The sequence below is a fragment of the Arachis hypogaea genome, chromosome 9, assembly GCF_003086295.3.
Source record: "Arachis hypogaea cultivar Tifrunner chromosome 9, arahy.Tifrunner.gnm2.J5K5, whole genome shotgun sequence".
NCBI lineage: Eukaryota > Viridiplantae > Streptophyta > Magnoliopsida > Fabales > Fabaceae > Arachis > Arachis hypogaea.
Window position 1 is genome coordinate 27,484,468 of NC_092044.1, and position 25,003 is coordinate 27,509,470.

At 38.9% G+C, this 25,003-nt stretch overlaps 2 non-coding genes across 2 annotated transcripts; one reads left to right on the forward strand and one right to left on the reverse strand.

Annotated features, from left to right (window-relative positions):
- Window positions 1-546: 546 nt before the first annotated feature.
- LOC112713859 (small nucleolar RNA R71) lies at window positions 547-654 on the reverse strand. The gene has a single exon (XR_003158819.1). It is a non-coding gene; the product is annotated as a small nucleolar RNA R71 (small nucleolar RNA).
- Window positions 655-24,513: 23,859 nt separating this feature from the next.
- LOC112713319 (small nucleolar RNA R71) lies at window positions 24,514-24,621 on the forward strand. Its single transcript, XR_003158293.1, has one exon. It is a non-coding gene; the product is annotated as a small nucleolar RNA R71 (small nucleolar RNA).
- The last annotated feature ends 382 nt before the right edge of the window (window positions 24,622-25,003 follow it).

Sequence of the window (25,003 nt, forward strand, 5' to 3'; positions counted from 1 at the left end):
TTCCTTCTTTTTCATATGAGCAGGAGCAAGGACAAGAATATTCTTGTTGAAGCAGATCCTGAACCTGAAAAGACTCTGAAGAAGAAACTAGGAGAAGCTAACTTATAACAGTCCAGAGACAACCTTACAGAAATTTTCGAAAAGGAAGAGGAGATGGCAGCCGAAAATAATAATGCAAGGAGGATGCTTGGTGACTATACTACATTTACTTCCAAATTTGATGGAAGAAGCATCTCAATCCCTGCCATTGGAGCAAACAATTTTGAGCTGAAACCTTAACTAGTTGCTCTACTACAACAGAACTGGAAATTCCATGGACTTCCATCAGAAGATCTCTACCAGTTTTTAACTGAGTTTTTACAGATCTGTGAGATTGTTAAGACTAATAGAGTAGATCCTGAAGTCTACAGGCTCATGCTTTTCCCCTTTGCTATAAGAGACAGAGCTAGAATATGGTTGGATTCACAACCTAAAGATAGCCTGGACTCATGGGATAAGCTGGTCGCGGCCTTCATGGCTAAGTTCTTTCCTCCTCAAAAGTTGAGCAAGCTTAGAGTGGATGTTCAGACTTTCAAACAAAAAGATGGTGAATCCCTCTATGAAGCTTGGGAAAGATACAAGCAGATGACCAAAAGGTGTCCTTCTGACATGCTTTCAGAGTGAACCATTCTGGATATATTCTATTATGGTTTATCTGAGCTCTCTAAGATGTCACTGGACCATTCTGCAGGTGGATCCATTCACCTAAAGAAAATGCCTACAGAAGCTCAAGAACTCATTGACATGGTTGCAAATAACCAATTAATGTATACTTCTGAAAGGAATTCCGTGGGTACTGGGACGCCTCAAAGGAAGGAAGTTCTTGAAATTGATGCTCTGAATGCCATATTGGCTCAGAACAAAATGTTGACTCAGCAAGTCAACATGATTTCTCAAAGTCTGAATGGATGGCAAAATACATCCAACAGTACTAAAGAGGCCTCTCCTGAAGAAGAAGCTTATGATCCTGAAAACCCTATAATAGCAGGGGTAAATTATATGGGTGAACCTTATAGAAACACCTATAATTCATCATGGAGAAATCATCCAAATTTCTCATGGAAGGATCAACAAAAGCCTCAACAAGGCTTTAATAATGGTGGAAGAAATGGACTCAGCAACAGCAAGCCTTATCCATCATCTTCTCAGCAACAGACAGAAGATTCTAAGCAGAGCACTTCTAATTTAGCAAACTTAGTCTCTGATCTGTCTAAGGCCACTTTAAGTTTCATGAGTGAAACAAGGTCCTCCATTAGAAATTTGGAGGCACAAGTGGGCCAGTTGAGTAAGAAAGTCACTGAAACTCCTCTTAGTACTCTCCCAAGCAATACTGAAGAGAATCCAAAAAGAGAGTGCAAGGCCATTGATATAATCAAAATGGCCGAACCTAGAGAGGAAGGGGAGGACGTGAATCTCAATGAGAAAAATCTCATGGGACGTCTCCCAGGCAAGAAGGAGTTCCTTATTGAGGACCTGAAGGAATCTGAGGCTCATATAGAGACCATAGAGATCCCATTAAATCTCTTTCTACCATTCATGAGCTCTGAAGACTATTCTTCCTCTGAAGAGGATGAAAATGTAACTGGAGAGCAAGTTGCTCAATATCTAGGAGCCATCATGAAGCTGAATGCCAAATTGTTTGGTAATGAGACTTGGGAAGATGAACCTCCCTTGCTCATTAATGAACTAGATACATGGATTCAGCAAACATTACCTCAAAAGAGACAAGATCCTGGCAAATTCCTAATACCCTGTACCATAGGCACCATGACCTTTGAGAAGGCTCTGTGTGACCTAGGGTCAGGCATAAATCTTATGCCACTCTCTGTAATGGAGAAGCTGGGGATCATTGAGGTACAGCCTGCCATATTCTCATTACAAATGGCAGACAAGTCAGTAAGACAAGCTTATGGTTTGGTAGAGGACGTGTTGGTAAAGGTTGAAGGCCTTTACATCCCTACTAATTTCATAATCTTAGACACTAGGAAGGAGGAGGATGAATGCATCATCCTTGGAAGACCTTTCCTAGCCACAGCAGGAGCTGTGATTGATGTTGACAGAAGAGAATTAGTCCTTCAATTGAATGGGGACTACCTTGTGTTTAAAACCCAAGGGTGTTCCTATGCAACCACGGAGAGGAAGCATGAAAAGCTTCTCTTAGTACAGAGTCAAACAAAGCCCCTACAATCAAACTCTAAGGTTGGTGTTGAGAGGCCACAGCCAAACTCTAAGTTTGGTGTTGAATCCCCACATCGAAACTCTAAGTTTGGTGTTGGGAGTCTACAACATTGACCTGATCACCTGTGTGGCTCCATGAGAGCCCACTGTCAAGCTAGTGACATTAAAAGAGCGCTTATTGAGAGGCAACCCAATTTTTATTTATCTAATTTTATTTTTATTTTATTTTTTCTTTATGTTTTATTAGGTTCATGATCATGTGGAGTCACAAAATAAATACTAAAATTAAAAACAGAATCAAAAACAGCAGAAGAAAAAGCACACCCTGGAGGAAGAGCTTACTGGCGTTTAAATGCCAGTAAGGAGCATCTGGCTGGCATTCAACACCAGAACAGAGTATGGATCTGGCGTTGAATGCCAGAAACAAGCAATATCCTGGCGTTTAAACGCCAGGAATACACCCTGAGGAGAGCTGGCGCTGAACGCCAAAAACAAGCATGGAACTGGCGTGCAACGCTAGAAACATGCTGCAAATGGGCGTTGAACGCCCAAAACAAGCATGAAGCTGGCGTTCAACGCCAGAAACAAGCATCAATCTGGCGTTGAATGCCAGGATTGCATGCAAAGGGTGTTTTACATGCCTCATTGGTGCAGGGATATAAATCCTTGACACCTCAAGATCTGTGGACCCCACAGGATCCCCACCTACCTCAACTCACCCTCTCTCTCTCTCTCTCTCTTTTTCACACAACCCAATAAACACTCTTCACAAAACCCTTCACCAATCACCTCAATCTCTCTTCCTCATCACCTCTTCACCACTCACATCCATCCACTCTTCCCCAAAAACCCCACCTACCTTCAAAATTCAAAATCTCTTTCCCACCCAAACCCACCCTAAATAGCCAAGCCTACTCCCTCTCCCCTCACTATATAAGCCCCTTTATCCTTCTTCATTTTCATAAACCACAACCCTCTCTTCTTCACCTTGGCCGAAACCACACACTTCTCCCTTTCCTCCATATTTTTCTTCTTCTTCTTCTTCTTCTTCTTTCTTCTCTTGCTCGAGGACGAGCAATATTCTAAGTTTGGTGTGGTCAAAGCATAGCTTTTTTTGTTTTTCCATAACCACTGATGGCACCTAAGGCCGGAGAAACCTCTAGAAAAGGGAAAGGGAAAACAAAAGCTTCCACCTCCGAGTCATAGAACATGGAGAGATCATCTCCAAAGCCCATCAAGACCACTTCTATGAAGTTGTGGCCAAGAAGAAGGTGATCCCTGAGGTCCCTTTCAAGCTCAAGAAAAATGAGTATCCGGAGATCCGACATGAGATCCAAAGAAGAGGTTGGGAAGTTCTGACCAACCCCATTCAACAAGTCGGAACCTTAATGGTTCAATAGTTCTATGCCAATGCATGGATCACTAGGAACCATGATCAAAGTGTGAACCCGAATCCAAATAATTATCTTTCAATGGTCCGGGGGAAATACTTAGATTTTAGTCTGAAAAATGTGAGGTTGGCGTTCAACTTGCCCATGGTGTAAGGAGATGCACGCCCCTACACTAGAAGGGTCAACTTTGATCAAAGGTTGGACCAAGTCCTTATGGACATATGTGTGGAAGGAGCTCAATGGAAAAGAGACTCCAAAGGCAAGCCAGTTCAATTAAGAAGACTGGACCTCAAGCCTGTGGCTAGAGGATGGTTGGAGTTTATCCAACGCTCCATCATCCCCACTAGCAACCGATCCAAAGTTACTGTGGATCGGGCCATCATGATTCATAGCATCATGAATGGAGAGGAAGTAGAAGTTCATAAAGTCATCTCCCTTGAATTATACAAAATTGCCGAAAAGTCCTCCACCATGGCAAGGCTAGCTTTTCCTCATCTTATTTGCCATCTATGTTACTCAGATGGAGTTATCATAGAAGGAGACATCCCCATTGAGGAGGATAAGCCCATCACTAAGAAGAGGATAGAGCAAATAAGAGAGCCCACTCATGGATCCCAAGAGACGCATGAGGAAGCTCATCACCAAGAAATCCCAGAGATGCCTCAAGGGATGCACTTTCCTCCCAATAATTATTGGGAACAACTCAACACTTCTCTAGAAGACTTGAGTTACAATGTGGATCAATTAAGGGTGGAACATCAAGAGCACTCCATCATTCTCCATGAAATTAGAGAAAATCAAAGAGCAATGAGGGAGGAGCAACAAAGGCAAGGAAGAGATATAGAAGAGCTCAAGGACATCATTGGTTCTTCAAGAAGAAAGTGCCACCATCACTAAGGTGGACTCATTCCTTGTTATTATTTCTCTATTTTTCGGTTTTTATGCTATATGTTTGTTTATGTTTTGTGTCTCTACTTCATGATCATTAGTATGTAGTAACTATGTCTTAAGGCTATAAATAATTCCATGAATTCTTCACCTCTCTTAAATGAAAAATGTTTCTAATTTAAAAGAGCAAGAAGTACATAAGTTTCGAATTTGTCCTTGAATTTAGTTTAATTATATTGATGTGGTGACAATACTTTTTGTTTTCTGAATAAATGTTTGAACAGTGCATATTTTTTATCTTGTTTATGAATGTTAAAATGGTTGGCTCTTGAAAGAATGATGAACAAAGAGAAATGTTACTGATAATCTGAAAAATTATAAATTTGATTCTTGAAGCAAGAAAAAGCAGTGAAAAAGCAAAAGCTTGTGAGAAAAAAAAAGTGGCGAAAAAAATAGAAAGAAAAAGAAAAAAAGCAAGCAGAAAAAACCAATAGCCCTTAAAACTAAAAGGCAAGGGTAAAAAGGATCCAAGGCTTTGAGCATCAATGGATAGGAGGGCCCAAGGAAATAAATCCAGGTCTAAGCGGCTAAATCAAGCTGTCCCTAACCATGTGCTTGTAACATGCATGTCTAAGTGAAAAGCTTGAGACTGAGTGGTTAAAGTCATGATCTAAAGCAAAAAGAGTGTGCTTAAGAGCTCTGGACACCTCTAATTGGGGACTTTAGCAAAGCTAAGTCACAATCTAAAAAGGTTCACCCAGTTATGTGTCTGTGGCATTTATGTATCTGGTGGTAATACTGGAAAACAAAGTGCTTAGGGCCACGGCCAAGACTCATAAAAGTAGCTATGTTCAAGAATCAACATACTTAACTAGGAGAATCAATAACACTATCTGAAATTCTAAGTTCCTATAGATGCCAATCATTTTAAACTTCAAAGGAAAAAGTGAGATGCCAAAACTGTTCAGAAGCAAAAAGCTACAAGTCCCGCTCATCTAATTAAAACAAATATGCACTGATATTTTGAGATTTATAGTATATTCTCTTCTTTTTATCCTATTTGATTTTTAGTTGCTTGGGGACAAGCAACAATTTAAGTTTGGTGTTGTGATGAGCGGATAATTTATACGCTTTTTGGCATTATTTTTAGGAAGTTTTTAGTAGGATCTAGCTACTTTTAGGGATGTTTTCATTAGTTTTTATGCTAAATTCACATTTCTAGACTTTACTATGAGTTTGTGTGTTTTTCTGTGATTTCAGGTATTTTCTGGCAGAGGACCTGAGCAAAACTCGATAAGAAGGCTAACAAAGGACTACTGATGCTGTTGGATTCTGACCTCCCTGCACTCGAAATATATTTTCTGGAGCTACAGAACTCCAAATGCGCGCTCTCAATGGTGTTGGAAAGTAGACATCCAGAGCTTTCCAGCAATATATAATAGTCCATACTTTATTCGATATTAGACGATGTAAACTGGCGCTCAACGCCAGTTTCTGCTGTATTCTGGAGTCAAACGCCAGAAAAACGTCACGAACCAGAGTTGAATGCCAAAAACATGTTACAACTTGGCGTTCAACTCCAAAAGAAGCCTCTGCACGTGTAAAGCTCAAGCTCAGCCCAAGCACATACCAAGTGGGCCCCGGAAGTAGATTTCTGCATCAATTACTTACTTCTGTAAACCCTAGTAGCTAGTCTAGTATAAATAGAACATTTTACTATTGTACTAGGTGTCTTTGACCATTCGGTCTTTTGACCACATCTTTGGTCTCAATTTTATTCCATTATTCATTTTAGGATACTATTGATGACGTTCATGGGGGCTGGCCATTTGGCCATGCCTGGACCTTCATCACTTATGTATTTTCAACTGTGGAGTTTCTACACACCATAGATTAAGGGTGTGGAGCTCTGCTATACCTCAAGTTTTAATGCAATTACTACTATTTTCTATTCAATTCAGTTTATTCCTGTTCTAAGATATTCGTTGCACTTCACCATGACGAATGTGATGATCCGTGACACTCATCATCATTCTCACCCATGAACGCGTGACGGACAACCACTTCTGTTTTACCTTAGACCAGGCGCATATCTCTTGGATTCCTCAATCAGAATCTTCGTGGTATAAGCTAGAATTGATGGCGGCATTCATGAGAATCTGGATAGTCTAAACCTTGTCTGTGGTATTCCGAGTAGGGTTCAGGGATTGAATGATTGTGACGAGCTTCAAACTCGCGATTGTTGGGCGTGATGACAAATGCAAAAGAATCAATGGATTCTATTCCGACATGATCGAGAACTGACAGATGATTAACCGTGCCGTGACAGAGCATTTGGACCTTTTTCACTGAGAGGATGGGATGTAGCCATTGATAACGGTGATGCCCTACATACAGCTTGCCATGGAAAGTAGTAAGATGGATTGAAAGTATGAAAGAAGTATGTTGCAGAGATCCTAAAGGAACACAGCATCTCCATACACTTATCTGAAATTCTTACCAATGATTTACATAAGTATTTCTATCTTTATTTTCTGTTTATTTATTATTATTATTCGAAAACCCCATAACCATTTATTATCTGCCTAACTGAGATTTACAAGATGACCATAGCTTGCTTCATACCAACAATCTCCGTGGGATCGACCCTTACTCACGTAAGATTTTTTACTTGGACGACCCAGTGCACTTGCTGGTTAGTTGTGCGAAGTTGTGAAGTTATGTTTGGACCATGGTATCATGCACCAAGTTTTTGGCGCCATTACCAGGGAGAGAACGAACATAAATGCCATTATCAAAAATCACAATTTTGCCTACCACCTAGCTAACTCCTAAAGAAAGACTAGGTTTAGTGGCATTCAAGTCAATTAGCAATCTCTAATTATCAATTAACAAGAGAGTTTGATAACTCAAGTGTCACTAATTACTCTACCCAGGCCATGGGGAACAAAAATCTAACTCATAACTAGAAGAAACATTTCAACAAACACATAGAAGGCAATAAAGGCAAACATTATTAATTACAAGAATTAGAGGAATCTACAACTACAAAAGCAAGAGATTAACAATAGAAAGGCAAAACAATCATGAAACAACAAAGAACTTACCAATTGCATTGAGAAGAAATGTAGTTCTACAAAAGAATTCATAAACTACAATTAAAAATACAAAGAACTACAAGAGAAGTAGAATGCTACAACTACAAGAGAACAATTAAAGATGAAAAAGGAAAATTAAAGCAAAAGAGAAGAGGTAGAAGAAGTATATCTAGATCTAAACCTAAGAACCCTAATTCTAGAGAGAAGAGAGGGCTTCTCTCTCTAGAAACTAACTAAAGCCTCATGAAAACTAAACTAAAACTAATTAACAAACTAGATGATTCATCCCTCTTCAATCCTTGGGTTAAATAGCATAAAAAATGAGTTGGATTGGGCCCAAAATGCTTCAGAAATCGCTGGCCATGAGTTGCCTTTAGTGAGTCACGTGCAACTCTCACGTGTACGCATACATCACGTGTACGCGTCATTAAACGCCAGAAAACTATGGCAAATTTTATATCATTTTGAAGCCCCGGATGTTAGCTTTCCAACACAACTATAACCACCTCATTTGGACCTCTGTAACTCAAGTTATAATCGATTAAGTGCAAAGAGGTCAGGATTGACAGCTTTGCGATTTCTTTTCCTTCGTTCCCTTAATTCCAATCTTTGCCTCCTAAACCTGAAATCACTTAACAAACATATCAAGGCATCTAATGGAATCAAGGTGAATTAAATTTAGCTATTTTAAGACCCAAAAAGCATGTTTTCACTCTTAAGCACAATTAAAGGAGAATTTACAAAATCATGCTATTTTAGTGAATAAATTGGAGACAAGTTGACAAAGCTCTCTAAATTTAACACAAGATAAATCCTGAAAATGGGATTTATCAACCTCCCTACACTTAAATAATAGCATGTCCTCATGCTAAAATCAAGAAGAAAACAAAGGGTATCAACCTTTACTTAATGCAAACTAACTAAATGCAACCTATCTACATGCAACTATCTAAATGAATGCAATTGCTTGGTCAAAATAAATCAATTCCCAAGAGAACATATATAAGCATAAGGGCTAAAGCGATAGCAATCAAATCAAATCCACAATTGAAGTGAGTTATTAAATATTTTTACAAACTTGCAAGAAAAGTGATGATTCTAGGTGAAACCATGTAATTGAGCAATCGAACCCTCACCGGTCGTGTTTACACTCTATTCGCTCAAGTGTTTAGGGTTGATTCACTCAATTCTTCCCTAATAATGCTTTTCAAGATTTATTTCTCATCTAACAATCAACAATTATTTCATGCATGCATACATTCATCATGAGGTCTTTTCATAGGTTGTAATGGGGCTAGGGTCAAGGTAGGATGTATATTTGGTTAAGTGGACTTGAAATTTGAGTCTTTGATAAGCTTAGACTTCCCACCTAACCTATGACAACCTATACAATTAAGTGCTAACCTAACTACCCATTCTTTACTTTTTCACATACTCATGCATTCTCTTTTTTATCACTAACTCATATGCATTGACTTTATTGAACTTTACTTTGGGGTATTTTGTCCCCTTTTTATTCTTTCATTTTTTTTCTTTTTCTTTCTGTTTTTTTTTTCTTTTCTTTTCTTTTCCACTTTTTCTTTTTGTTTTTCTCATATTTATTTATTATTTTTTTCTTTCAAGCAATATACAAGAACATCAATGCATAAGGTCTAACATTTGATTAATACATGAGTATGTACCCAATCCCAATATTTACAACAAAAAACAAAAATACTCCTTTTATCCTAACCAATGTCCCAAGTTTTCCCACATTTGAATGACACACACACTAGCCTAAGCTAATCAAAGATCCAAATAAAGGACATTTATTATTTTTTGCTTTGGGCTTGTAATGTGCTAAAATAAAGAACAAGTGTGTTAATCATAGGCTCAAAGTTGGCTAACAAAGGTTGATAAAAAGGTAAGGCTATTTGGGTAAGTGAGCTAATGAAATGATGGCCTCAATCATGTAAATGCATGAATACACAAAATAATGGAATTAAAGAATCAAACAAATCAAAGATCACAATCATAGGAAGAGAACACTGCACACAAGAAGGAAGATAAGTGGTTATAAGATGTAACCACACCATTAGGCTCAAGTCTCACATGCTTGTGTTCTTAGCTCAAAAAACATGATCCACAATATATATTTCAAGCAAGTCCTATGAAAAGTTTTTTTTTCTTCACTCAAATCAATTGAGGTGTCAATGCCCTATTAGGAATGTTTTTCTGAAAAATATCATGATTTTGACTAAGCTTATTATACATGGATATGCAAAATAAGAAAATGCAAGTAAAAATCCTAAAAGACCTAAAAAATGAAATGCAAAAGTGTTGGGATTAGAAACTTGTCACCCAAAATCGCCGACCGGTCGGACGACCTCACCACACTTAAAAGTTTGCACCGTCCTCGGTGCACTCAAAGATGAGCAAGGGGGTACGGTGACTCTCCGAGTTGCTACCTTCAGCTGGTAGGTCAACCGGTTGCTGCATGTTCTTTTTCACTTCCGTTTTTGCTTAAAATGATTCATCTTAAAAATAGAAAACAGGATAAGAAGGCAAGTAGACACAAAAGCAGGGAAGCATAAATTGTTGGAATGAGGAAAAGAACTAGAATTGAGTGAGTGAACTAGTGTGACATTTGTGAGAAATAGGTGCGTGAGTTCTAAGATGTATGCAGTCTAGAACACACACTAGCATACAAAGCTGTGTCACAAATTATACAAAAGGGAGCATGCACTTCACTCATTCTAGTGTGCTTAAGATGCTCTAAACTTGTGGGTTAAAACAACCAAACAAGCAATAAAGAAGCATGAAAGCATTCAAGCTAAAAACATATGGATGCATATGATCAAGAAGTACAATGCATTAAGGTAAATGTACAACATCCAATATCAAGAAATTTCCTAATCAAAGAAAAAGATTCAAATCACATGGTGGCCAAATCATGCAATTCAAAAGATCTAGAAAGCTTTAAGGCAATGTCACTCACTTGGTGTTCACAAAAGTTAGTCATAAAAAGTTCAAGACCAAGTAGCAAATTATAACCTCAACAATAAAATCCAACAATGAATATTAACAACAATGATATTAAGATAACATCTTATCAATGATTAGCAGCAATGAATAGTAAACAAGATTAATAATCCAACACTTAGTATGAAAAAAAGAAAATGAAATGAAAATTAAACTAACTAAACAACTAATTAACTAACTAACTAAAAGAAGTGGTTAGAAATGGTGTTTGGAAGTGTTGGGTGGGGGGTGTTGGAGAAGGGAAGAAGAAAAGAGAAGGAAAGAAATGAGAAGAAGAGAAAAAAGAAGATGATAAAGGAAGGCAAGCCACGCGTACGCGTATGTCACGCGTGCGCATGGGTGGTGGTGAAATGGAAGTGACGCGTACGCGTAGAGTACGTGTACGCGCAGGTTGGTTTGTGCTAGGGGCACAATGTTCGCGCAGTGCAGGCACAACTCTCGGGTCAATATATGGAGGGGTGAAACTTCTCGATCTACGCGTACGCGTGTAGCATGCGTGCGCGTGGATGGTCAAAAATGCTCGGGGTACGCGTACACGTGCATGGCGCGTACACGTGCATGGCGCGTACGCGTGAGTTGGTGCTCTGTTTTTCAAAATTTTTCATGTTTTTGCACCAAACCAAGCATTCCAAACCTCTAAACAGCTACCAAAACACCATAAAACCTTATTTAACCTACTAAACTACCAAATAAACTCAACAAACTAAACAAAACATGAAATTAAACTAATTTTACCAATATTTACAAAAGAGAAAATGAAAGGATTTTACCATGGTGGGGTGTCTCCCACCTAGCACTTTTATTTATTGTCCTTAAGTTGGACTTATGGGGAGCTCTTTATCAAGGTGGCTTGTGCTTGAATTCTTCTTGGAACTCCCACCAATGCTTGGTTCTCCATTGTGTCCCAAGATTTCTTATGAGTTGCACCAAGCCTTGATGGAGTTCTTCACAAGCTTGGGGCTCCCAAAGGCGATCCTCTTCTTGTAATCCGAGATCCCACACTTTTTTTTCATACCCGTATTGAAGTTGATCATTATTAGTCCATCTGGGTGACAAGCAAGATGAATTCTCAATGAAGTGACCAAACATCATCCTAGACCTAAGCAATCTAGTCCTACACCAACCCTTGTAATTAAGCTTTGAGCATCTAACCATAATAAACCTTGATTTACAATGCCAACCACTAACCATCTCCCTTTTGCTCTTAAAGCCACAAATATGTCTAAGTTGACCATCTGTCTCAAGCAAACCGTATTCAAGGGGAATCTTAAAGCTTAAGTATAAGGAATTTACCCACTTGAATGAAAAAATGGATGGTGATGGCTTGGGAGAGGTATTTCCAATGTCCTTGCAAGTTCTACTCCCTTATGTTCTTCCCTAATTACCTCCACCTCTTTACAAACTTTTTTAATTTCAATCCTTTGTTCGTCAATTCCATCTAGCTCTTCTCCATCACTCAAGTCTTAAATGGAAGGATTATAGAAATCTACCTCCACATTGCTCTCTATCTCATCGAGAGAAGTTTCTTCAAGTTCAAAGGATTCTTCACCAAGAAGGTTTGAGGCATGATCTTCATCACCAAGGGAACTCAATTCTCGCTTTAGTCCTTCCAAGTCTTCATTTAATAATTGTTTTGGAGGTTGTGCACTCTCTTCCTCAATATCAAATTCAACTTTCTTGGAGGGGTTTTCTATGACTCTAGATTCCCATGGAGGTTTCGCATCTTCTAAGTCTTCAACCACTTTTTCCTTTTCTTCAATAATTATAGGTTCCTCCAATTGTTCTAACACAAAGCAACATTCCTCCTTTTCCACCGGAATTTCCAATCTTTCCTTCATGCTATGCTCTTCAATTGATTCTCCACATGTGGCTATGGGAGTGCCCTAAGTGCTCAAGCATTGGGAGGCTAACCGATTTACTACATCGGCCAAGGTGGCCATGGATTCTTGTACCCCCCCTTTTCATCTCTTCTTGCCTTTGAAAGAATAAAATCACTTCATCCATTGAGGCTTGGGGTGGATAGGAGGGTTCATCATTTTGGAGGAAGGATTCATGATAGGAAAGTGGTTCCTCTTGGTAAGGTGGTGGTGTATATTGAGGTGGTTCTTAGGAGTATTGATATTGGAATGGTGGTGGTTCTATGTGTGACTCATATGGTTTAAAATGTGGTTGGTATAGTGGATAAGGATTAGGGTCAAATGGAGGTGTTTGGTAAAAAGGGGCTTGTGAGTATGGTTGAAGGCTATGTTGAGGAGGTGGTCCATAGGCATGTGGTGGTGGTTGGTGACATGTACAACAAGGGCTACCACATCCATTAGATTAATATGCAATAGGATTGGAGTTATACCTATATGAGACCGGAGGAGGTTGTTGCTAAGAAGGTTGTCTATAAGCTTGTGGCTCCTTCTAATCTTGATTGTTCTATCCTTGATATACATCTTCATTGAAGCTCCCATTGCCTACAACATAGTTAGAACTAAACTCATAGCCAAAGTGAGAATTCATGATAGCAAGAGAAAATGAAAACAAAATCTAATAAGAAACAAAGAAAACCAAATCCTAGAACTAGCAAGAACTAACAAGGAAACAAAAGGCAAACATATTCACAATATTCACATATATACAATAACCAATAACAAGGCACACAATTGCAACTCCCTGGCAACGGCGCCATTTTGATGAATGAATTTTTGGTTGGTAAAGATTTCACAAATAAATCCTCATTGCAAGTATAGTTTCTAAACCAACTAAAATCCTTTCATACAAAAATTTGGTTGTCACAAGTAACAAACCCCTAAAAATATAAACCGAAGTAGTCAAACCTCGGGTCGTTCTCCCTAGGAATTGCAATAAAGTGTCTTGTTATTGGTTATGAAGTATGTTTGGGGTTTTGAGGTAATAGACAAGAAATATAAATGGCAAAGGAAATAAGCTAGCAAGTAAGAGAGCTCTTGGCAAGGTGTGAGAACTAGAAAGCTTATCTTAGTTATCCTTATCAATTGTGATGAGAATTGTTCATTGCTCCCACTTGGTTAACCTCTAACCAAGGAGGAGATTCAAGTGGATGAATTAACTTGATGCCACAAGGCCTAGCTAACTACTAAGGAAAGACTAGGTTTAGTGGCATTCAAGTCAATTAGCAATCTCTAATTATCAATCAACAAGAGAGTTTGATAACTCAAGTGTCACTAATTACTCTACCTAGGCCAAGGGGAACAAAAATCTAACTCATAACTAGAAGAAACATTTCAACAAACACATAGAAGGCAATAAAGGCAAACATTATTAATTGCAAGAATTAAAGGAATCTACAACTACAAAAGCAAGAGATTAATAATAGAAAGGCAAAACAATCATGAAACAACAAAGAACTTACCAATTACATTGAGAAGAAATGTAGATCTATAAAAGAATTCATAGACTATAATTAACAATACAAAGAACTACAAGAGAAGTAGAATGCTACAACTACAAGAGAACAATTAAAGATGAAAAAGGAAAATTAAAGCAAAAGAGAAGAGGTAGAAGAAGTAGATCTAGATCTAAACCTAAGAACCCTAATTCTAGAGAGAAAAAAGAGCTTCTCTCTCTAGAAACTAACTAAAGCCTCATGAAAACTAAACTAAAACTAATTAACTAACTAGATGGTTCATCCCTCTTCAATCCTTGGGTTAAATAGCATCAGAAATGAGTTGGATTGGGCCCAAAATGCTTCAGAAATCGCTAGCCACGAGTTGCCTTTAGTGAGTCACGTGCAGCTCTCATATGTACATGTACATCACGCGTACACATCTCTAAACGCCAGGAAACTATAACAAATTTTATATTATTTTGAAGCCCCAGATGTTAACTTTCCAACGCAACTAGAAGCGTCTCATTTAGACCTCTGTAGCTCAAGTTATGATCGATTAAGTGCAAAGAGGTCAGGATTGACAGCTTTGCGATTCCTTCATTTCTTCATGAGTTCTCCATTTCTACATGCTTTTCCTTCGTTCCCTTAAATCCAATCTTTGCCTCCTAAACCTGAAATTACTTAACAGACATATCAAGGCATCTAATGGAATCAAGGTGAATTAAATTTAGCTATTTTAAGACCCAAAAAGCATGTTTTCATTCTTAAGCACAATTAAAGGAGAATTTACAAAGTCATGTTATTTTAGTGAATAAATGGGAGACAAGTTGACAAAACCCTCTAAATTCAATACAAGATAAACCCTAAAAATGGGGTTTATCAGTTGCTAGGGTTCCTGGGTTGGGAGGGCAGGGTAATCGCGTAATGCACAATGGGAAAATGGGGGGTTTAGTGCATTCAAACGGTTGTGTTCTGCACTTTTGCTAAATTCTCAAAAACCGGCCCGTTTACGGTTCGGTTTGATCGACCGGTTCTCAGCCGGTTTGGCAGTCCAACGATGGCTTTCTAATCTTGCGGTTTTGGCATTGATCCGAACTGGCATTTCCATCGGTTCCCGGTTTGACCGGTTCTACCTGTCGATTCGAACCGATTTTCAGAACCTTGCTCTAAACTCATTACTCACTTAGCTGGAGATAGTGGGAGCGCAAAAGATTTTTTCGACATGGTAGTAACTCGAACAGCGTGGTGGTTGAGGTGGTGGCACTATGACCTAATGGCAAAGCTGCTTCAGAAAGGAGGTTTAGGGTTTTTTGTCTAAAACAAAAAAAAGGGGATGGAATAAGGACAATGTATTAACCTAGTTTTTAGATACACGAGACTTTTTTAAAGAAACAGAATTTTTTGGCAGTTCAGTAAAAGAAGCACCTCTGCTATATCATCAAGCACCTCAATCTATATCATCATTATGTCATCACTAAGCTAGCACCTTTACTGAGATAAGCTCGATGACATAGTGGCGAAGAATCTAGTTTTTGAGCCACTTCGATTAGACGAGCCAGACTCAATTCATGAGAGAAGAAAAATAATAATATAATATTATTATTATATTAATATTAGACATCTTTGAGGAATATTATAATATTATTTAATCTGTTTTACTTAAAAACGGGAGATAAGTTTAACCGAGCTCACAATCTACTAGTGCAGGTTAACACCAGCATTCTCTGATGACTTTAGCAATGCTGATGCCTCATGATATATCTTTTATTCTCATATGAATCATGTTACTGGTATCATCTATACTAGTAGCTCAGATTTTAATCTCTAAATATGTTGTTAACTGTGCTCTCTAATACATATAGTTTTAGTAATTATATATACTTGAGATATTTTTTTAACCATTTTAATCAAGTAAGTTTTTTTCTCACCCCAAGACATTCCAAGCTGTTGATTTTCACCTTGAACGACCGAAAATAAGAGAGAGAAAGAAAAGAGAGAAAACTTTGAACACATAAGACTTCAAATCTTGATTTCTTCCAAACCAAAACTCAAATCAAAATTTCAAACTGATTAAGTGATCCTCTCTTTTTATTCTTTAAATCTATGTCACTTTTCATGGATCAAAACCAGGTTAGGTGGCTGCTCATTCCTCCTCCTTGGTTCAGTTACAAGAAAACCTTGTTAAACTTGTGTTTTCTTGATGTTTCTCTATAGATCTCTTGCTTAGCATGACTTGTGAGGTAAGAATCTTTCATTTCTAGAAATTTTAAGGCAAAAAATTCTATCCTAACATGTTGATTAAGATTCGATCAGTTGAGGTTCTAAGGAATTAATGTTGTTCTTGATGTGATTTAGTATAAAAAAGTGCTCTAGTAAAACTTTGAAGGATAGCCAAATTAAAGCAGCAAATCAAGGTAGAGTCTGTGAAATTAATCTTGATTAATTGTGTTTGAGTTGTATGATTGTTGTATGATTTGGTTATGCTTGAAATTGATTGCTTTTATGAGTTATTCTTGGTGAAAGTTTGTTGAAAGTTTGATGAAATTTGATGATATTTAAGTTATAAAAATGTTCTTGAATGCAGCTGGAAAAACAAAATATAGGCCTTAAATTGGTGATGAATTAATGTTGAAATCAATTGGAAATTATGGGTTTTAGTGGCTGCTAATTTAGTTTGATCTATGGTAAAAATCGGTTATCGAAAAGATTGAAAAACGGGTCATATTTGAAGAAAGAATTTAAAGAACTTACGAAGAATACGAAAAACACTTTGAATATACTTAAGAACAGCTCTTTGATCTTGTTAGGGGTCAAAGTGCAAATATTTTTATGTTTTGGGGAGGAAAGTATAAATGCTAAAGTTTAGTGGGTTAAAGTATAAATATCAAAAGTTAAGGGGTCAAAATATAATTTAATAAAATTTTGGGATAAAAATATAATTTTCAAAAATTCATAATAAATATTTTTAAAAATGATTTAATAATAAAATAATGGTGAAAAGACAATTTTTTTCTAAAAGTATTAGGAAGGCAACTTTAAGCTCAAAATCTCATAATTACCTTCATAAGACACTTAGGGAGTGGTAAGAACATGTTAGTGAAAAGCAGATAAAAGAAAGATAAAATGTTGAAGAAAAGATAAAAACCAAAGAAACTGTTGGTAAAGCTTTAACGGTAAACATAAATGTCAATTAGAGAAGCGATCTAGGAGCAATATAGTTAGTATTTGATTTGCGTTTAGGGTTAGGTATTATATGAAAATCTAAACTGGTTCAACATAGACTTAATGAACCTATGCTTGGAACATGTTAATTATTCACACCAAAACTGAAATAGTTCGCAAAGTAAAAGTCAAAGAGACAAACAAAGAAAGAATAAAGAAGTAGAGAAGTTGAAAATCGGTTAAGAAAGTAAAGAAGAGAAATAGAAAGTGAATGAACATGATTTAGTTAAGAAATTAAAAGAGATCAGAGAAAGGACAAAGCCACCTAATAACCAGAAATAGAGACTGAGAACTGGTAACTGAAAGGAGTGGCTAAAGAAGTGAAACAGAAGAAGAAAACTAAAAAAGGTTTACAAAAAGGAAAAGGAAAATGTTACTGGGGATGTCCACAACTGAGAATTATTTCCCAAGGGTATGCATATTAAAGTCAACTGATGTGATTTCGGCCATACGACCAGTATGCAACTGATGTAGCGGGAACTATTTTCTAGGGGTACCTATATTTAAGTCAACTGATGTGGCTTCAACCATTAGACTAATATACAACTGATGCAATGGAAAGCTATATCTAGGACTTGTTCCTAGATAATGTCCGGTTGCGGGTAGTCAATTGACACATGAGCTCGTGGCCTGCATATGACTAGACATGCATCATCCTTGTTTGTGTATATTATTCTGTTGTGTATTCTGTGTGTATGTGTGTTATATGTATTCTCTTTCTGTGTAATGTTTTTCTGTATTCTTTGTCTATTTACTACTTTTTTGTATTCTATTATTTGTCTGTTAAACAACACAGAATTAATGAACTTAACTAATAACCCCGACCCTACTAAGAACTCTCCAATTCTTACCCCTTCTTTTCCCCTTCAGCTAGAGGCAGGAGTACTTTTTCGTGAGCTGCCAGTGAACATTTCGCAAAAAAGTTTCGCTCTGCGTAGTCTTCTAAGTCTAGGGAAAACTTCGTTCTCTGTTTATATGTAAATACCGTAAGATCAGACAGCGTCTACACCCTGTCTATTGGTGCACGAAATTGTGATCAATACTTTTCACAACTCTAATAATCCCTAGTAATGGCGCCAAAGACTTGGTGCTCACTACCATGGCATAAACACAACTTCGCACAACTAACCAGCAAGTGTACTGGGTCGTCCAAGTAATAAACCTTACGCGAGTAAGGGTCGATCCCACAGAGATTGTTGGTATGAAGCAAGCTATGGTCACCTTGTAAATCTTAGTCAGGCAAACTCAAATGGGTATGGTGATATGCGAAAATATAAAGATAAAGATAGAGATACTTATGTAATTCATTGGTAGGAACTTCAGATAAGCGCATGAAGATGCCTTCCCTTCCGTCTCTCTGCTTTCCTACTGTCTTCATCCAATCCTTCTTACTCCTTTCCATGGCAAGCTTATGCAAGGGTTTCACCGTTGTCAGTGGCTACCTCCCATCCTCTCAGTGAAAATGTTCCTATGCTCTGTCACAGCATGGCTAATCATCTATCGGTTCTCGTTCAGGCCAGAATAGAATCCAGTGATTCTTTTGCGTCTGTCACTAACGCCCCGCCTGCTAGGAGTTTGAAGCACGTCACAGTCATTCAATCATTGAATCCTACTCAGAATACCACAGACAAGGTTAGACCTTCCGGATTCTCTTGAATGCCGCCATCAGTTCTAGCCTATACCACGAAGACTCTGATCTCACGAAATGGTTGGCTCGGTTGTCAGGCGAGCACTCGGTTGTCAGGCGATCAACCATGCATCGTGCAATCAGGAATCCAAGAGATATTCACCCAATCGAAGGTAGAACGGAGGTGGTTGTCAGTCACATGTTCATAGGTGAGAATGATGATGAGTGTCACGGATCATCACATTCATCAAGTTGAAGAACAAGTGATATCTTAGAACAAGAACAAGCGGAATTGAATGGAAGAACAATAGTAATTGCATTGATACTCGAGGTACAGCAGAGCTCCACACCTTAATCTATGGTGTGTAGAAACTCCACCGTTGAAAATACATAAGAACAAGGTCTAGGCATGGCCGTGAGGCCAGCCTTCCAATGATCTAAGAACTAGACGTCCAAAGATGATCTAGAGATCTAAAGTGATCAAAAGATACAAATACAATAGTAAAAGGTCATACTTATAGAAAACTAGTAGCCTAAGGTTTACAGAAATGAGTAAATGACATAAAAATCCACTTCCGGGCCCACTTGGTGTGTGCTTGGGCTGAGCAATGAAGCATTTTCGTGCAGAGACTTCTCTTGGAGTTAAACGCCAGCTTTTATGCCAGTTTGGGCGTTTAACTCCCATTTTGGTGCCAGTTCCAGCGTTTAACGTTGGAATTCCTGAGGGTGACTTTGAACGCCGGTTTGGGCCATCAAATCTTGGACAAAGTATGGACTATCATATATTGCTGGAAAGCCCAGGATGTCTACTTTCCAACGCCGTTGAGAGCGCGCCAATTGGGCTTCTGTAGCTCCAGAAAATCCACTTCTAGTGCAGGAAGGTCAGAATCCAACAGCATCTGCAGTCCTTTTCAGTCTCTGAATCAGATTTTTGCTCAGGTCCCTCAATTTCAGCCAGAAAATACCTGAAATCACAGAAAAACACACAAACTCACAGTAAAGTCCAGAAAAGTGAATTTTAACTAAAAACTAATAAAAATATACTAAAAACTAACTAGATCATACTAAAAACATACTAAAAACAATGCCAAAAAGCGTACAAATTATCCGCTCATCACAACACCAAACTTAAATTGTTGCTTGTCCTCAAGCAACTGAAAATCAAATAAGATAAAAAGAAGAGAATATGCAATGAATTCCAAAAACATCTATGAAGATCAGTATTAATTAGATGAGCGGGGCTTTTAGCTTTTTGTCTCTGAACAGTTTTGGCATCTCACTCTATCCTTTGAAATTCAGAATGATTGGCTTCTTTAGGAACTTAGAATCTAGATAGTGTTATTGATTCTCCTAGTAGAGTATGATGATTCTTGAACAAAGCTACTTATTGAGTCTTGGCTGTGGCCCAAAGCACTCTGTCTTCCAGTATTACCACCGGATACATACATGCCACAGACACATAATTGGGTGAACCTTTTCAGATTGTGACTCAGCTTTGCTAGAGTCCCCAATTAGAGGTGTCCAAGGTTCTTAAGCACACTCTTTTTGCCTTGGATCACAACTTTATTTCTTTTTCTTTCTTTTTCTCCCCTTTTCTATTTTTTTTCGTTTTTTTTTTCATTGCTTTTTCTTGCTTCAAGAATCATTTTAATGATTTTTCAGATCCTCAGTAACATGTCTCCTTTTTCATCATTCTTTCAAGAGCCAACATTCATGAACCACAAATTCAAGATACATATGCACTGTTTAAGCATACATTCAGAAAACAAAAATATTGCCACCACATCAAAATAATTAAACTGTTATAAAATTCAAAATTCATGCAATTCTTTCCTTTTTCAATTAAGCACTTTTTTTTTTAAGAGAGGTGATGGATTCATAGGTCATTCATAACTTTAAGGCATAGACACTAAGACACTAATGATCACAAGACACAAACATAGATAAACATAAGCATAAAATTCGAAAAACAGAAGAATAAAGAACAAGGAAATCAAAGAACGGGTCCACCTTAGTGATGGCGGCTCTTTCTTCCTCTTGAAGATCCTATGGAGTGCTTGAGCTCCTCAATGTCTCTTCCTTGTCTTTGTTGCTCCTCCCTCATGATTCTTTGATCTTCTCTAATTTCATGGAGGATGATGGAGTGTTCTTGATGCTCCATCCTTAGTTGTCCCATGTTGGAACTCAATTCTCCTAGGGAGGTGTTTAGTTGCTCCCAATAGTTTTGTGGAGGAAAGTGCATCCCTTGAGGAATCTCAGGGATCTCATGATGAGTGGGGTCTCTTGTGTGCTCCATCCTCTTCTTAGTGATGGGCTTGTCCTCATCAATGGGGATGTCTCCCTCTATGTCAACTCCAACTGAATAACAGAGGTGACAAATGAGATGAGGAAAGGCTAACCTTGCCAAGGTAGAGGACTTGTCCGCCACCTTATAAAGCTCTTGAGCTATAACCTCATGAACTTCTATTTCTTCTCCAATCATGATGCTATGAATCATGATAGCCCGGTTTAGAGTAACTTCGGACCGGTTGCTAGTGGGAATGATTGAGCGTTGGATAAACTCCAACCATCCTCTAGCCACGGGTTGGAGGTCATGCCTTCTCAATTGAACCGGCTTCCCTCTTGAATCTCTCTTCCATTGGGCGCCCTCTTCACATATGATTGTGAGGACTTGGTCCAACCTTTGATCAAAGTTGACCCTTCTAGTGTAAGGGTGCTCATCTCCTTGCATCATGGGCAAATTGAATGCCAACCTTACACTTTCCGGACTAAAATCCAAGTATTTCCCCCGAACCATAGTAAGATAATTCTTTGGATCCGGGTTCACACTTTGATCATGGTTCTTGGTGATCCATGCATTGGCATAGAACTCTTGAACCATCAAGATTCCGACTTGTTGAATGGGGTTGGTAAGAACTTCCCAACCTCTTCTTCGGATCTCATGTCGGATCTCCAGATATACACTCTTTTTGAGTGAAAAAGGGACCTCGGGGATCACCTTCTTCAAGGCCACAACTTCATAGAAGTGGTCTTGATGCACCCTTGAGATGAATCTCTCCATCTCCCATGACTCGGAGGTAGAAGCTTTTGCCTTCCCTTTCCTCTTTCTAGAGGTTTCTCCGGCCTTGGATGCCATAAATGGTTATGGAAAAACAAAAAGCAATGCTTTTACCACACCAAACTTAAAATGTTTGCTCGTCCTCGAGCAAAAGAAGGAAGAAGAGAGGAGAAGAAGAAGAAATGAGGAGAAAAGGAATGGCTTTTATTTTCGGCCAAGAAGGGGAGAAGTGGTGTGTATGTTGTGTGAAAATGAAGGAGTGAAGGAGGGTATATATAGGAGAGGGGGAAGGGAGGGTTCGGTCATGTATGGGTGGGTTTGGGTGGGAAAGTGGTTTGAATTTGAATGGTGAGGTAGGTGGGGTTTTATGAAGGATGGATGTGAGTGGTGAAGAGAAAGATGGGATTTGATAGGTGAAGGGTTTTTGGGGAAGAGGTGTTGAGGTGATTGGTGAATGGGTGAAGAAGAAGAGAGAGAGTGGTGGGGTAGGTGGGGATCCTGTGGGGTCCACAGATCCTGAGGTGTCAAGGAAAAGTCATCCCTGCACCAAATGGCAAGCAAAATCTCGTTTTGTGCCAATTCTGGCGTTAAACGCCGGGCTGGTGCCCATTTCTGGCGTTTAACGCCAGCTTCTTGCCCTTTTCTGGCGTTTAACGCCAGTCTGGTGCCCCTTTCTGGCGTTAAACGCCCAGAATGGTGCCAGGCTGGGCGTTAAACGCCCATCTGCTAACCTCACTGGCGTTTAAACGCCAGTAGGTGCGTCCTCCAGGGTGTGCTGTTTTTCTTCCTGTTTTTCATTCTGTTTTTTGATTTTTTCATTGATTTTGTGACTTCTCATGATCAACAACCTACAAAAAAATTAAATGACAAAGGAAAATAGTTAATTATAAAACATTGGGTTGCCTCCCAACAAGCGCTTCTTTAATGTCATTAGCTTGACAGAGGACTCTCATGGAGCCTCAGAATTGCTCAGAGCGATGTTGGGACCTCCCAACACCAAACTTAGAGTTTGAATGTGGGGGTTCAACACCAAACTTAGAGTTTGGTTGTGGCCTCCCAACACCAAACTTGGAGTTTGACTGTGGGGCCTCTGTTTTTTAGAGAAGCTCTTCATGCTTCCTCTCCATGATGATAGAGGGATATCCTTGAGCCTTAAACACCAAGGATTCTTCATTCACTTGAATGATCAACTCTCCTCTATCAACATCAATCACAGCCCTTGCTGTGGCTAGGAAGGGTCTGCCAAGGATGATGGATTCATCCATGCACTTCCTAGTCTCTAGGACTATGAAATCAGTAGGGATGTAATGTTCTTCAACTTTAACCAGAACATCCTCTACAAGTCCATGGGCTTGTTTTCTTGAATTGTCTGCCATCTCTAGTGAGATTTTTGCAGCTTGCACCTCAGAGATCCCTAACTTCTCCATTACAGAGAGAGGCATGAGGTTTACACTGGACCCTAAGTCACACAAGGCCTTCTTGAAGGTCATGGTGCCTATGGTACAAGGTATTGAAAACTTCCCAGGATCCTGTCTCTTTTGAGGCAGTTTCTGCCTAGACAAGTCATCCAGTTCTTTGGTGAGCAAAGGAGGTTCATCCTCCCAAGTCTCATTTCCAAATAACTTGTCATTTAGCTTCATGATTGCTCCAAGGTATTTAGCAACTTGCTCTTCAGTGACATATTCATCCTCTTCAGAGGAAGAATACTCATCAGAGCTCATGAATGGCAGAAGTAAGTCCAATGGAATCTCTATGGTCTCAGTTTGAGCCTCAGATTCCCATGGTTCCTCATTGGGGAACTCATTGGAGGCCAGTGGACGTCCAGTGAGGCCTTCCTCAGTGGCGTTCACTACCTCTTCTTCCTCCCAAAATTCGGCCATGTTGATGGCCTTGCACTCTCCTTTTGGATTTTCTTCTGTATTGCTTGGGAGAGTACTAGGAGGGAGTTCAGTAATTTTCTTGCTCAGCTGACCCACTTGTGCCTCCAAGTTTCTAATGGAGGACCTTGTTTCAGTCATGAAACTTTGAGTGGTTTTGATCAGATCAGAGACCATGGTTGCTAAGTCAGAGGTATTCTACTTAGAATTCTCTGTCTGTTGCTGAGAAGATGATGGAAAAGGCTTGCTATTGCTAAACCTGTTTCTTCCACCATTATTATTGTTGAAACCTTGTTGAGGTCTCTGTTGATCCTTCCATGAAAAATTTGGATGATTTCTCCATGAAGGATTATAGGTGTTTCCATAGGGTTCTCCCATGTAATTCACCTCTTCCATTGAAGGGTTCTCAGGATCATAGGCTTCTTCCTCAGATGAAGCCTCCTTAGTACTGCTTGGTGCATTTTGCATTCCAGACAGACTTTGAGAAATCATATTGACTTGTTGAGTCAATATTTTGTTCTGAGCCAATATGGCATTCAGAGTGTCAATCTCAAGAACTCCTTTCTTCTGACTAGTCCCATTGTTCACAGGATTTCTTTCAGAAGTGTACATGAATTGGTTATTTGCAACCATTTCAATCAGTTCTTGAGCTTCAGTAGGTGTCTTCTTCAGATGAAGAGATCCTCCTGCAGAGCTATCCAAAGACATCTTGGATAGTTCAGAGAGACCATCATAGAAAATACCTATGATGCTCCATTCAGAAAGCATATCAGAGGGACACTTTCTGATTAATTGTTTGTATCTTTCCCAAGCTTCATAGAGGGATTCTCCTTCCTTCTGTCTGAAGGTTTGGACTTCCACTCTAAGCTTACTCAATTTTTGAGGTGGAAAGAACTTTGCCAAGAAGGCATTGACTAGCTTTTCCCAAGAGTCCAGGCTTTCTTTAGGTTGAGAGTCCAACCATGTCCTAGCTCTGTCTCTTACAGCAAAAGGGAATAGCATAAGTCTGTAGACCTCAGGGTCAACCCCATTAGTCTTGACAGTGTCACAGATTTGCAAGAACTCAGCTAAAAACTGATGAGGATCTTCCAGTGGAAGTCCATGGAACTTGCAATTCTGTTGCATTAGAGAAACTAATTGAGGCTTAAGCTCAAAGTTGTTTGCTCCAATGGCAGGGATAGAGATGCTTCTCCCATAGAAATCGGGAGTAGGTGCAGTAAAGTTACCCAGCACCTTCCTTGCATTGTTGGCA